This window comes from Epinephelus lanceolatus, chromosome 18 (genome assembly GCF_041903045.1).
Source record: "Epinephelus lanceolatus isolate andai-2023 chromosome 18, ASM4190304v1, whole genome shotgun sequence".
In the NCBI taxonomy this organism is placed as follows: domain Eukaryota; kingdom Metazoa; phylum Chordata; class Actinopteri; order Perciformes; family Serranidae; genus Epinephelus; species Epinephelus lanceolatus.
The window spans coordinates 24,367,629-24,382,263 of NC_135751.1; the positions used below are offsets into that span (position 1 = coordinate 24,367,629).

A 14,635-nucleotide genomic window follows, 5' to 3' on the forward strand; every position below is an offset into this window, starting at 1 on the left:
TAACGAACGGTCTTCATCAAATCCTTGGAGACACACACCGACCTCCACGTCAAGGAATGCGCTCAAGTGCTGCCTCCCTGGACAAAAAGCGCTTTATTGGTGAGCACAGAGGAGAGTTTAAGCAGGAGTCCAGATGGGAGGGGCGAGGCGAGGCGCACCGCAGCAGCAGCAGCAGAGCGCACTCCTGCACAGGCTCGGAGAGCAGAGAGCGACTCACCTTGCAGCTTGGCTGAGTGCTCGGGAGAGAAATTCCAGCCTCCTTTCAGTTCGCTATATCTTAATGCCTACCTGCACGACCTGTTTTAAACAAGATGCATTAGGCCTACTGGGTTGTTATTTGCTGTTCAGAGAGGTTTTGTTACATTTCATTTGAATGACTGTTTCTTAATTACACCTTTGCTTTTTTGAAGTATGCATTTTAATCAGCTCCTCTGCAGGCAAATGAGCAAGCTGATAGGCCTCAGCATCATGAATACACACACTTTAACAGGGCTAATTTGAGGACCAGATCACACCAAATCAAACACGACATCCTTTTAAACTATGACAGAGTAAACAGTTGCAAATTATTGTAGTATGAATGAACCTGAATCTGTTCACACACATGATCTCTCCACTGACATATGAGAGACTGTCTACAGCCTCCACAGTGTACGTGCAGTGTACATTAGCACATATGGTGTCTTCATTCACAGAGCCATCCTCAAGCTGAGAAAGCCATTGAATACTTCCTAACACCAGTGATAAACTACCCGTCGGCAGCTGGCAGCCCATTTCAATGTCAGCCAGTCCCAACAAGGTGCAGTAAGGTGATAGCTCTGAGGCACCGTGTCACCTCAGAAGTGTACTTTTAGCCACACGTCACAGAATTCTCCAGAAACCTGAAGCCTGTTGTGTACAGCACGTTAATGTTTATATAAGTCTGACCCATGTGTTCCTGCAGGGCTTCTGTTCCCTCCACATGTTGACAGAGAAATTGTAAAAAAAAAATAGAAGAAGTAATAAATGAAACCAGGACAAATTTCTCCTTGTGGTGATGTCACTCACTCTCATGCTGAAGGTGTATAGACTTCAAAAAAAAAAAAAAAAAAAGGTTCAGCAAACAGGCCTTGAGGCAGTCACACGTGTCTCCTAAAACCACCCCCACCCTCAGTATCCTCAGCTCAGGGGACACTTAAGTTCCACTTGTTGAGCCATGCGTATGTATTTTGTCCAGTTTACTTTTTGATAGCAGTCTCCACAAAGTCTCATGCCTTTCCACGGCTCCTACTGTAGGAGTTATTACATGAAACACACACACACACACACACACACACACACACTGTGCCATCTGCAAAGCATTACAGTAAATTGCAGGAATAGAGAAATGATTTCACGCACGTCCCGCAGGGTCCAGATGTGGCTCCTCAGTCGAAGCCGCAGCTTAGTTTTACGTGTTCAGTAGAAATAAAGAAGGAAATAAATCTTGCCCTGTTGTATTTAATCACACAGGCCCACAAAGTCGGTGCTCGTGTTCTGTCTGTCTCTGTTGCTCCACCTCATAAACATAAACCCCTGCGTCCTAAACTACAACACCAGAGCTGAGGTTATCCAGGTTACACTCAGGGTGGGTTCTTTATCTCCGTCATTAAGCTTGTGTGTGTTGGATGGTGAGGAGGACCAGTGTCTTCACTGCTCAGGTACTCAAGGCCTTAACCTCCAGTGTGGGCTGCTGGTTATTTATTCTTCTGTTGCTTGAACTTTACAGCCAAACTGCTGAGAAAAAAATCACAAATTCAAAGCCAGCATGATCTGAATCTTACCACAAGTGGTTGTTATGTTAGAATAAATAAATAGATAGATAAATAAATCCAGTGTTGCAATGTTAACATGCATATTGCAGTAGTAGTATGACTGATTTATAGAATTTTAAGCACCATAATCAGTAAAACACAAGACATCAATGTCTTAACACTGTGAAAAAACTACTTAAATGTAATTTCTGATATCATAACAAGAGGAAATTCATTTAGTAGCAAAAAAGCTATGTTCAGTTCAGTTTTATTTATAAAGCCCAATATGACAAATCCCCTTTAACGGGGAAAAAAAATGGTAGAAACCTCAGGAAGAGCAACTGAGGAGCGATCCCTCTTCCAGAAAAAACAGATGTGCAATAGATGTTGTGGTAGTTGCAGTTATCCATATGACAAAATGACAGAGATCGCGGGAGATGCACAGCAACAACAGTGATGCCAATAACTACAATAACAATAATTTAAAAAAAAAATATGAATAATGATAATAGTAGTTAATGAGTGAATGTATACATCAATATAATAATAATAATACATTTTATTTCTTGGCACCTTTAACCACACTCAAGATCACCGTACAGGCAAAGATAGAGAAAAAACAGCAGCTTAAAAAAGTCAAAGAGATAAGGAATAAAGTAACATAAAAAGATATATATATCAAGTAGTATAATAATAAATATAATAAATATTCAGCAAAACAATGTGAAACTGATGTTTTTAAAGCCCCAATTAAAGTTTAAAGAATTCTGCATCAGAAACGTGCAGTTTACCTTTATAATAAATGGATAAATGTTTCTTAAAATTGATTAATATTTTTAATCTTACATAGAGATTTTATGGAATATAATCTCCACCCCATCAGGCATTTATTTATTTCACAAATTTTCAAGACATGGTTGACTACCCAACACGAAAAGCCTGATTGTTTTCTGAAAATATTAGTTTTTTATTGCTTCACAAATACATTTAACTCTTTTATTATATTGTATGCATGTAATTATATTAATAATAGTAATAGTAATAATTGTACATGTTCTGAATATTGAGGGGGACGAAGACAAAATCTAAAGATATTTTTGGGGGGCATTTTTGCCTTTATAGATAGGATAGTTAAGCGCAAAGGGGCGAGAGAGAGAGGGGTAATGACATGCAGCAAAGGGCCACAGGCTGGAGTCGAACCCGGGCTGCTGCAGCAACAGCCTTGTACATGGGGCGCCCGCTCCATCCACTAAGTCACTGACGCCCTGCATAGACACAATCTATGCCTGTGATTAAGGCTTCATCCTTACATAGATATAGATATCGACATTTGTCTAAATTAGCCTTCAAAACCCACAATGCATAACTATAGTAATGAAATTCCCCTAAAGCTGTTCGAACCGTGATACTGTTTCTACATTTCATTTCAGCTCATACTTTGTTTTAACATCCAACTTATAATATTTGAGACTTTTAATTTAAATAATTAATTTTTTTGTGATCCATTTAAAGTCGATTCTTAGCAGCAAACAAGTTACAAATATCAGAGAAACAACCAGATGTGGGGACAACAACAGAAATCAGCTCATCTCAACAAACACTGCACTCTATTGTTGAACAAATAAAAAAATGCATAGAGAATTGTTCCACTCATCATGTGGAAGGAACTGACACCACTTTAATCAACTATAAAACGTACAACATTGCACATTGTTGCTCCACTGCTAATCACGTTTAAAATTCAGACCAGTCTGTTCTGCAGTTAAATGACCAGAACAGTAAAACCTTGTAGTAATCTGTGCCACATATTTGAACTGTATATTACAGGACAGTGGCAGGCGCTTGGTCAGTGGTGTAAATCCCAGTCTAGTGGCTGTAACAGCATTACTACATGTGCTGTCAGCACGTTGGACTCCTAATCACCCTGGCTCAATAAAAGATGGCTGGGCAGCATACAGCCCGCTCCATAACACTGCCCAGGGGAACCAGTAAAACACTGGTCTGCTGCTGAGCCAACCACAGCCTGCTGATGGTTTTAAAGCTAAGGGCACGTAGCCACACAGCGCCATGCTGATGTTTCTGGGAGGTGACGGATGTTTCTTCATCTTCTCTCTCTGACAGTTTTTTCTAGAAACACATTTGCCACCCTCTACAACTTGTACTTTTTCATTTTCCTCCAGATTTTATTGCGTTCTCTCGTGTGCAAATTTGTGTCACGCTGAAGTATTTCGTCAACCAGCGGACTTTCATCACCTTCTGTTTCCCCACCCTAGTTAGGCCTGATCCCCTTTTGTTTTTGGCTGCTTTGCTTTCCCTCACATTTGCTTCATCACTTCTGACTTTGTGAGTCATTTTCTTGCCTCCATGATTTATGGTTAACTCCTACACTGTGGCTCAAATTCAGCTTCGCCTGACATTTCTGGATCTTGTACGCGTTGCTGTAGATCTTACCTGACATATAATTTATTGTTTGGGATCATGCTATTGTGAGGTGCACTTTAAAATTTTTATTGTATCTAAATACAGGGACAGAAGCACGTGTATCTGTGACTGACAAAAGCATTGATGGATTGGTTTTATCTCCCAGTGAGTCCACACACAGGGACAAAGAGCTTATCAGAAAGGCTACACCGACTTTAAACAGACTAAACTGTCTTTGTCCTTGGTGGTTTTCACAGTCATATTCAATCGTACACTTTATGTAGCGGAGTAAATCACCAGATGTCCCATGATACAATTATCACATTACTTGAATCAATTGAATGCTGTGTCCCCAAGGGAAAATTTGTCAACGTCTGTTTTATCTAACAAGATTAAGTTGTATCAACCCAGCTGGCCACGAGCGTCAATAGAAATTGACATTTGTATGAATTTAGGTTATGACGTTGTCCAAAATTGGCCAAAATTCAATTTCAGGAGAATGTCTAATTCCAGTTTCAATCTGACATAGCACACAGACGACAGATGGCATTGATATTTCATTGCTTTTAAGTTTCAATTCAATCAATCAATCAATTTTATTTATAAAGCCCAATATCACAAATCACAATTTGCCTCACAGGGCTTTACAGCATACGACATCCCTCTGTCCTTAGGACCCTCACAGTGGATAAGGAAAAACTCCCCAAAAAAAAAACCCTTTAACGGGGGGAAAAAAAAACGGTAGAAACCTCAGGAAGAGCAACTGAGGAGGGATCCCTCTTCCAGGACGGACAGATGTGCAATAGATGTCGTACAGAACAGATCAGCATAATAAATTAACAGTAATCCGTATGACACAATGAGACAGAGAGAGACAGAGAGACAGAGAGAGAGAGAGATGCAGGACAGACGGTAGTGACAGTAGCTTACAGCAACATTAATGAAAGTAATAATATTATAGTTATAGTTCTGGCTACTGTGGTACAATATGTTGAAAGTATATATTAATATCTGGCAGTATACATATGTGACAATAATCATATGTGTATAATAACAGTAGAAGTATGACTAATGATAACAGCAGCAGCAGGAGGCATCTGGCAGGACCACGGCAGCAGCACAACCACACATGTCACGCTGTCCAGGCACCGCTGCGATATGAGTTAATCTGAGAGACAGTGGAGCACAAAGGCTCCGGAGAAGAAGCCGAGTTAGTGACATCCAGAATGGCTGAGTAAGCAAGATGCAGTAATAGGATACGAGAGAGAGAGAGAGAGAGAGGGAGAAGGAGAGAAGGTGCCCGGTGTATTATAGGGGGGTCCTCCGGCAGACTAGGCCTAAGTCAGCCTAACTAGGGGCTGGTATAAGGCAAGCCTGAGCCAGCCCTAACTATAAGCTTTCAAGTAACCAAGATTCAATGTCTTTTTTAAACATCGCATGCCAACCCCATCTTGATGTAGAAGAACGACATTTAGTTGAAGGTATGGAGAACAAAACCCATTATCTGCAAAATGTCGTAATGTTAATGTCCACACAACCTGGAATTCTAACATCATTAGACATTTAGAACATCATATTCATGTCTGGTGCCAGCTCGGAAGTGGACTTAAAAATCATTCAATTTTATTATTCCAGTAGGCGACCAAAAGTTTAATTTTTGTTTGCAATGTTAATAATTTATCTTTTTCCCCCAAAAAAATCTGTTTATTGAACTGTTCCAAATAGAGCAGATACGAAGCACTTTAATATTTGGTCAATCCAATAATGACTAGATAAAAAAGTAAGTGGCAAGTGAAATAAGAATGATACAAAACCAAGACAGGACTAAAACAAGACAAATACTACAAACCAAATCAATACCCAGAACAAGACAAAGAACAAAACAACATAATAATAAAATTTAAATCTAAAAATATGTGGAAATATGTGTCTGATGATAAAAATAACACTAAATACATAATAAAAAAATACATAATACAATGGTTGTTGGTCGGACAACTGCCTGTCACATCACAATTTAATGTCTGTAAAATACATGATCATTCATTCAGGAATATCTGGAAAGTCCAGCTCTCGTACATACTCGAAAAAGGGATCCCACATCGTGCAAAATTTCCTCGGGGAGCCCTTCATGTTTGACAAAATTAAGGACTTCCCTTATATATCCAGCTAGTAAGGTAACAAAGGCTGCAAAGGTTTCCTTATAGGCAGAGAGGGGTACTGTGGGTGGAGTTACACCAAACAATGCGATCATAGCAGTAGGTTCAACAGATTTTCCAGTAGCCTTTGACAGAGATCTAAAGATTTCCCCCCAGTACGTCTATTGATATATGCAATATTAATAGTTTATCTAATTGGAAAATGGATTCCTGATGTCCGTGTATCGATACAATATCGTCATGCAAAATATATAAGAAATATAAGTACGATACTATGGTGTGCTGTGCTTTAGGGTTGTCCTTGACCTTGTGACCCATCACCACCTTACCTACGTCCCACCATGGTACAAATGCAGACCACCACGAAGACACGGCCACATTCACACAGTCATACCTTGTGACTAGTCTGTGGATCCGTTCAGAAATACGAGCATGTGTCTCGGTTTGAGGTGTCCGTGTTTTGTTGTTCACAACATGCCTGTGGGTTTTTTAATTTTGGAAAAGTAGGAAACAAACAAGGAAAGTGTCCCTGCAGGAGAAGATGGGAACAGAGTCAGACAGAATAGAATAGTTCACCACAAAATGACATTTCACTCATTCACTTACTCCCCAGATTGTCAGTTAAAACAACAAACACGCCGTCCTTTGAGAAATCGAAGCTGGCGGGATGATCTTTGTACAGCTCCAAAAACAGTAAAGTGTCCATCAAATTTCTGAAAACAGCTTGTGCAGCACATTTTGTGGCCAGACAAGGACACTTTTTACCTAAAATGATGTCCTAATTCTTCCTCAGTGACAAAGCTCTGATCCTGGAGGAAGAAAAGTGGTTGCTGGTGGGATGCAAAATACTCACTGCTTTTTCTGGGAGCTCCAAAAATCTAAGGTGGAGGTTTGGGCGAAACAGCTTTATGTTTGGTGGTCCTATAAAGTTTTGGTGCGTAGATAATGATTACATTTTAATCTTGCAGTGGGCTGTTCCTTTGATAGTACTAATGTGGTACAAGAATGTACAGCATTAGTCACGTTTTGTAATATTCAGCACAATTAGCGAGCACAAAGACATAGGGAGCGGTTTTGGGAATCATGCGTTGTTTTTCCATTAGGACAGCCTGGGAATGATTGTCCTGATGGAGCCCCGGCTCATTATTCTCCCAGCCTCTCCCCATGCTTTAGAGGCTGAGGTGGGAGCGTGCTCCTTTGTAGTGTTTAGTATATCTGCATATGTATTGGCATCTGCGTTCATGTGTGTTGTGTGCACATGCCATTCCCCTCTGTCCACAACTACATGTCTTCCTGTCACACATAAACGCGCTCTGACGGCAGCATGTGTGGGCTGCCGTGAGACACGACTGGGTCGCTCCTCACGAGGCCCTGGCTGCCTTTCTTCCCACAGCGCCTCAGCACCCGTTAGGTAGGAAAAACGTCCGTGGGAAGGAGTGCCTCGCAGAGGAGGAGAAACCTGGGAAGGGAGAGGGAGAAGCTTAGAACATCCATGGTTATTTAGCGGCTGCTATGGGAACCTGGACGTGACGGAGAAATACGGCCAGTAGAGATGGGGATAATGAGGGTGCTCAAAGCAGAAGTTGTCACAGTTTGAGTGAGAACAAACACATAATATTTCAGATAAAAAGGAAATGTTGACTCTTCCCACCTGTCCTCTCGCGCCAGCTTTATAAGCCAATCTGTTCCTCGTAAAGCTGTCTTCGCTAGAGGAACCTTTCGTATGTAACATCATTAAAACAAGTTTATTATCTTGTTTACATAACTGTACTTCGTCTTTTGTTAATTGGACTCAAAGTGGCTCATGGTGGAATTATGTCCCAAATTGAACTTCAGCTTTAAAGGTACATTATTTAAGATTTAGTGGGATCGATTGATGAGGATTGCAGATTGCAACCAGCTGAAACTTCTCCTATGTGCTAAGTGTGAAGGATTTCTTCAGTGTTCATTGTCCAGGAGTTTTTTTGTGGAAACCAAATTTTCTGCAGAGATCTCTTCCTCTCCAAAACAAATGGACTCTGAGATTTAAACCGGTAAAAACACTGAATTAAGCAGTTTCATGTTAAAAAAAAAAAAACAGTGGTTTTCTGACACTGTTTATTGCGGAGAGGTTGCTAACTGCAGTGGCCAACACGAAAACGTTAATGACCCTATCTAGAGCCAGTGTTTCGTTTGCCTGTTCTGGGCTACTGTAGAAACACGGTGCTGCAACATGGTGGACTCCTTAGCTATGGACCCGCTCTGTATGTAGATAAAAACGTCTCATACTAAGGTAACAAAAACACAAGGATTCTTATTTGCAGGTGATTATACACTAAGGAAACATACTTATTATATTATATTACATTTCTGCCGATATATCCCCCTAAATTCTACACACTGGACCTTTAAGGTGAAGAGGTCACTTGCCCTAAAATATAGTTTTGCCCTTTCTCACCATTTGTCAGTCAGAGGGAGGGTAAGACCGGCTGTGTTAACGAACCTTGCTTTGGAAACAGAAAGGATGTCATAATATGGAAAGAAAAAAAAAGTCTGGCTCCTGTATGTCGCTTTGTTTATTGTTTTGTTTTTGTGCTTTTTATTAACATTATGATTTGAGGCTCTTTTTTTTGTCATTTCCTCATGGTCATGGCATTTGGGCCTCAAGCTGAGCGCTTCATGTGAGCTAGTTATGTCAGTGAACGACATGAAAAGACCAAACAACACAAAGACCTCAAGAATCTGAACCCTTAATGATTACAGGAGCTGTTTGTTTCACGCAGAGGAGGGCGAGACGGCGAACATGCAGAGACCCACAGAGGTCAGACCATAGTTCACTTTGAGGTTTACTAGTCTGTTGACTCTGGGCATGCTGGCACTGCTCATTAAGGAGAGGGACAGAGACAGATAGCACAGCTGGGCCGTGCATGCCTCGGAGCTGGAGAAGCCATTACTGCTCATTTCGTCGTTGGAAGGATAAAGAATTCATCATGAAAACAATCCTGGGTTTACCAACTTACATTATGGAGCTGATTGGGAACATGTTTCCATTGTCAACTGTATGATTTGCCATTTAGTCTTCAAAGTCTTTTAAACTCGACACATGTGGGTGCTGCGTCAGCTGTGGTGTCGACAATTTGCTGATGGAGCAGCTAATTATCGTTTCTCTCTGGAGGTAAAAGAGAGGGATTTCTGCTTATTGCCGGGGCTCTGATAAGAGTGATAGAAGAGGAGAGAGTGCATAGAGGCCTAAAGGAGAAGGGGTGAGGTCCAAGGGGAGGAGGTTGGGTGAAGGGAGCGTGTGGGTGACCTCCCATCCCCTGGTTACTGAGGGGGGTCATCCAGTTGTGGCATTTTCCCATGATCGTCTTGTTTTATGCATTTTTTTCTCTCTTTCTTGTTTATTCTTTTTTCTCCCATTTTTTTTGTTTTGTTTTGTGTCTCTGCCTCTTTTTCAAACGCTCATTTTAAAGTCCTGCTCCACTAAAATGTGTTCGCGTGCATTGGAAGTTTGAGCTTCACTGTGCAGAATGATCTGTGTGAGTTAGACACTTGGAGGTTGTTTTCACATTCATCTGCTGAACGAGGAAAGACTTTAAAGGGACAGTCCACCCCAAAATCAAAAATACATATTATTCTGATTTGCTATTTATAAATCTAAATGTTTTGGTATGAGTTTCCAAGTGTTGGAGATATCGGCTGTAGAGATGTCTGCCTTCTTTTGAATGTAATGAAACTAGATGGCACTCGGCCCGCTCTCACCCAAAAACTGACCACATAGGTCGACTGTGCAGGCAGCTTATTACAACCCATACTTATTTTATTGTAAGGCAAGCACCTGGTAGTGGCTGTAGTAATTATTAGAGAAGAAGAAGAGGAAGTGAAGTGATGTAGCATAAAAAGTGACAAAGTCAGCGTAATGTACAAATATCAAAGAAGCACCTATAGTGTGGACAGAAGGGTTGGATGGTCAAACAAACACAGGACTCAGCAGACTGGTGTTTGTGCCCCGAAGTCAGTGTTCGCTTCTTTGATGACAACGTAGCATTGTATGCTGGTACGTGTGGCATGTAGGGCTGTTCCCAGCTCAGACTTGTGTCAGTTGAATCAGATTTGACGATTATTTATCTCTATTTCTCCATATAGAGTTTTAAAGTTTGGATAGAGCTCAGTGCATTCAGTGTGACAGCAGCATTCACGTAATATAGTAAGCAAGCTAACGGCACTAAAGCCAGATCGGAAATGTGCACCAACATTTTTTGCTGAAACTAGATATCAAACAAAAGCTACAGACTGTGTCGCACTAAGTATCTGGAGCAGTAAATTCAACACCTCCAAGCAGAAGAGAGAAGATAATGTTGTCTTGAAGCCTTACTGTGGCAAGTTTCTCCTCCTCTGTGCCGCTACATCACATCCAAAGCTGACTATACTAAAGAGAAGCATGAAAATCAAGAGCGCTAACTCTGTAGAAAGATCTAGGGAACAAAACGTCCCCAGAAGTACACTCACAGCACATTGACTAGCAAAAAAAAGAGTCAACATAGGGTTCTCCGACTGACAATTCAAATTTCTGACTTTCGAGGGGCAGCCCTAGTAGCATGCAGTGCTAGTGATGTATGTCATGTGACATACCTAATGTTATGTTAGTGACAAAACTGCTTATATAATGCCAAACCATGATGTTTCTCCTAAATGTATCCAGGTAGTTTTGGAGCTGATTTACGCCCGTTTCACGACCTTAAGGTACAGTAATATATAATATAAATCGTTTTCGGGCCAGTCATAGAAGTCATTTTGAAAGTCAGCTGAAATCGTAAGAGCATTGAAAAAAATATATTCAGAAAACAGCAATGTCTCTTTCCAGAAATCATGACCTGGTTAACCAAGATGATCCACAGACCTTGGTGTGAGCTGTTTTATTTAAGAACTGTTTTCTTTCTACCGAACTCCACCAGCCAACTGTATCATGCAACACTCAGCAACTCACACCAAGACAATCTAGATTGATGCATAGCACTACAGGTAAGAGGTAAAGTATGTGTTTTTGATTTTAGGATGAACTGTCCCTTTAAGACTTCCACGAAAAAGAAAAAACACATAACAAAGTCTGTACAGTATAAAAACTATTTGCCTCTTCTTCATCCTCTCCTCCTTCATTTCCCCCTTCCCTACCTTCCCCGCTGTGCTTCTTCTTCCTACCTCTCAGTCGTATTCTCGCCCTGCACTCTGGTATGTCAGGTATTGAGTAACATCAGCATGCCTGTGGTTTAGTGCGGGAAGTTAAGTGACTGCAGCTGAGCTACAGTATGTTCACTATGATTGTACTGCTGTATTACTACTATGACAGAAACTCTATCAGAGGGATATGAGCAACTATGCGGCACAGGTCACATCAGGTCAACCCGGTGCTTCCAAACTAGTAATTAAGATAGTGTAATAAAATAGGTTGAAGCCTGCGTCTGTGAGGGCTGAGTGCAATATGTAAAGTGTACAAGTGTACATTTAATCCATCATGAACTCATATTTTTTTGTAGGATTTACTTGTTTTTTCTGTGGACTTTGTTTTCACAGCGTGCAGCCCTTTTTTCCCCATAAATGTAAATTCATATCTTAAAGTGCTTAATACAACCGCAGAGTAAAATAAAGATTTCCATCCCTCTGACTCACAGTCAGTCAGATCCTATTCAGTCCACTGGCAGACAGAAAGGTTTGGTCAGTCATATGATGTGGCAGGAGCCTGCTGTCCTGTGTGGAGGCGCCACAGCACAAGATCATGCACAAAGACAAGAAAAAGAGATCACTGGTAAATGTTTTAAAGGTCCAATGTGTAGGATTTAGGGAGACATATTGGCATAAATGGAATATAATATAATAAGTGTGGGTTTTTTTAGTGTATAATCATCTGAAAATAAGAGTTGTGTTTTTGTTACCTCAGAATGAGACGTTTATATCTACACAGGGAGCGAGTCATCATCCACAGAGGCCACCATGTGTGACCACCATGTTTCTAGAGTAGTCCAGAACGGACAAACCAAACACTGGCTCTGGATAGGGTCATTCATGTTAAGTGTTGGCCACCGTAGTTAGCAACCCCTCTATGATAAGCAGTGTCAAAAAAATATTGATTTTGTTTTTTATTACCTGGTTTGTTTGTTTTAGAGAAGAAAAGACCTCTATGGATAATTTAGGTCCCAGTAAAAACCTCCTGAACAATGAACACTGAAGGAATCCTTACAAGTGTTCACTCTTGGCACATAGGGGAAGTTTGACCTGGTTGCAATTAGGGATGTGCCTGGTGACTAATTTCCCTGTCGACTAACGAAAATTTTGATTAAGACTAGTGGACTAGTCTAAAAAAGGTGTATTCAGGCTCAACATATTCCATTAACGTCCTGAAGCCTTTACCCTCAACAAAGTTAAGTGGAAGCATATCATGCTAGGTCAAATTGGTCTGAGTGTGGCTAGCAGCAGCAGCCATTGTTCCGTGCAGGAAACCCAAATGCTTGAGTCGAATGCGGTTGCGCATTGCTGCAGTGATTATATGCCATTTTTTTCTGACAGCCTACATGCTACCTTGTTTTTATTTTCTAGATCAAAGTACTGCCAAACCGCGCTAGGATGGGGACTGCTGTCTGACGGCTCTGTAGCACCCACTAGTGGCGGGCGGCTGCCAATTAAGCAGCCTTGTACATGAATTAAACAGTTATTGGTTTAACCGATGAATATTTCTGGTGCCGACTAGAGAGGGGGCAGACATTTAATTGTTTAGACAACATTAGTCGCAATCTGCAATCCTCCTAGATCAGTGGTGGAAGATAGTTAGGATGGGCCCCAGTGCACGCTATCATGATGGGCCCTTGTGCAAGATTTTGCATCGAAACACCTACCGTATATTTTATAGTATCATCACATGATCAGACAGACTTGATGTTGGTGGACAACGTCAACATACATATTACCATTCATCAACGCAAATCTGTAATCTGGAGATGTGTTTGCCTTCTCTGGGGCAGATGTAGCAGATGACATATTTCTTTCTTAACGTGTGTTCCTTTTGAACTCAGGTGTATTTCTGTGGTGGCAAGTTGAATCACTTGTAAGGGCCTGTACTCTGCTATAGAGAGATTGAGCCCTCCAACCACTCTCTACAGGCCACCCCAGGGGCCCCAGTGCAACCGCACTGCCTGCACTGTCTATATTTACGCCCCTGTCCTAGATGCCACTAAATCCTACACACTGTTCCTTTAAGAAAATGTGTAAATCTCACTTGTACTGCATGCAAATCTTTCTTTCATATACACAAACACACTAACCCTGTAGTCACATGCACACACAGTATTAAAGGTATTCTCTCTGACAGTCATTCTTTCCTCTCCTACTGTCTTTTTTCCTCTCTTCCAATATTGTACTCTATATTTCCTCATCCTGCCGCCCATCATGCAAACTGTGTGGTCTCGCCTTGATGCATTGTTTCCAAACTGTTGCGGCTCTTTTCCTGCACTTAAGCATTCAGGATTTATTCCTGCTCATTCTGTCTCTCTTTGATTACGATACCATGCCTCTAATGAAAGCCCTTTTGCTAGACAATCATTGAGTGATTTGACTCTGACCTGCCTGGTTAAATAAAGGAGGTTAAATAAAAACAAACACACCGGGCACACAATGCACACAGATAACAAGCCTTCCTTCAAGCTGTGGCACACGGTGCTGATAGCTTGTAAGATGGATGTGAAGGCCTTGACATGGCGGAGAGGTCAAATAGAAGTTGATTAAATGAACGAAAAAGCCTCATTTGCATTGGTTCTAGAAGTGTACAAGCAAAAACTGTTATTTGAATTTGTTTTCATCTCGTGATCGTCCGGCCTCCTCCATGTTTGTGAGGCTAAAGCCCATCTGAGTGTAATTCAATGCAACATGAGCGCCACTTAACTTTATCCTCCAGAGGAACACGCATCTGCTGTGTTAACAAATTGTTCAAAGCCGCCTAGTCATGCAGCGGTGGAAGGGCCCGGGCCGAGGCTGGATGTGGGCTTGTAAACGTCTGGTCAACACTGCTTATTGTTCAGAGATGGTGGCTGCGTAGACGACATTACAAGTGTTTGTGTTCAACACTGCATCTCCCTTTGTCAGATGCATAGCTTTATACCGTTTTATTTACAGTGTAGCGTTTATACACTTGAAATGTCTGAGGTTTGTTGGCATTGTGTGACTGGAATACTATGCTGTGCATTAGCGATGGTTGCTCTGTATGGGTGGTCACAAAGTGTGGTTTCTCTCCTGACTAAGATACAGACAGAGATGGGG

The 14,635-nt window shown here is 41.3% G+C and overlaps 1 protein-coding gene across 1 annotated transcript in view; it reads left to right on the forward strand.

The window, feature by feature from the left end:
- The window catches only part of coro7 (coronin 7), a 156,787-nt gene that overhangs the window by 116,051 nt on the left and 26,101 nt on the right, over positions 1-14,635 (forward strand). The window lies entirely within an intron of this gene.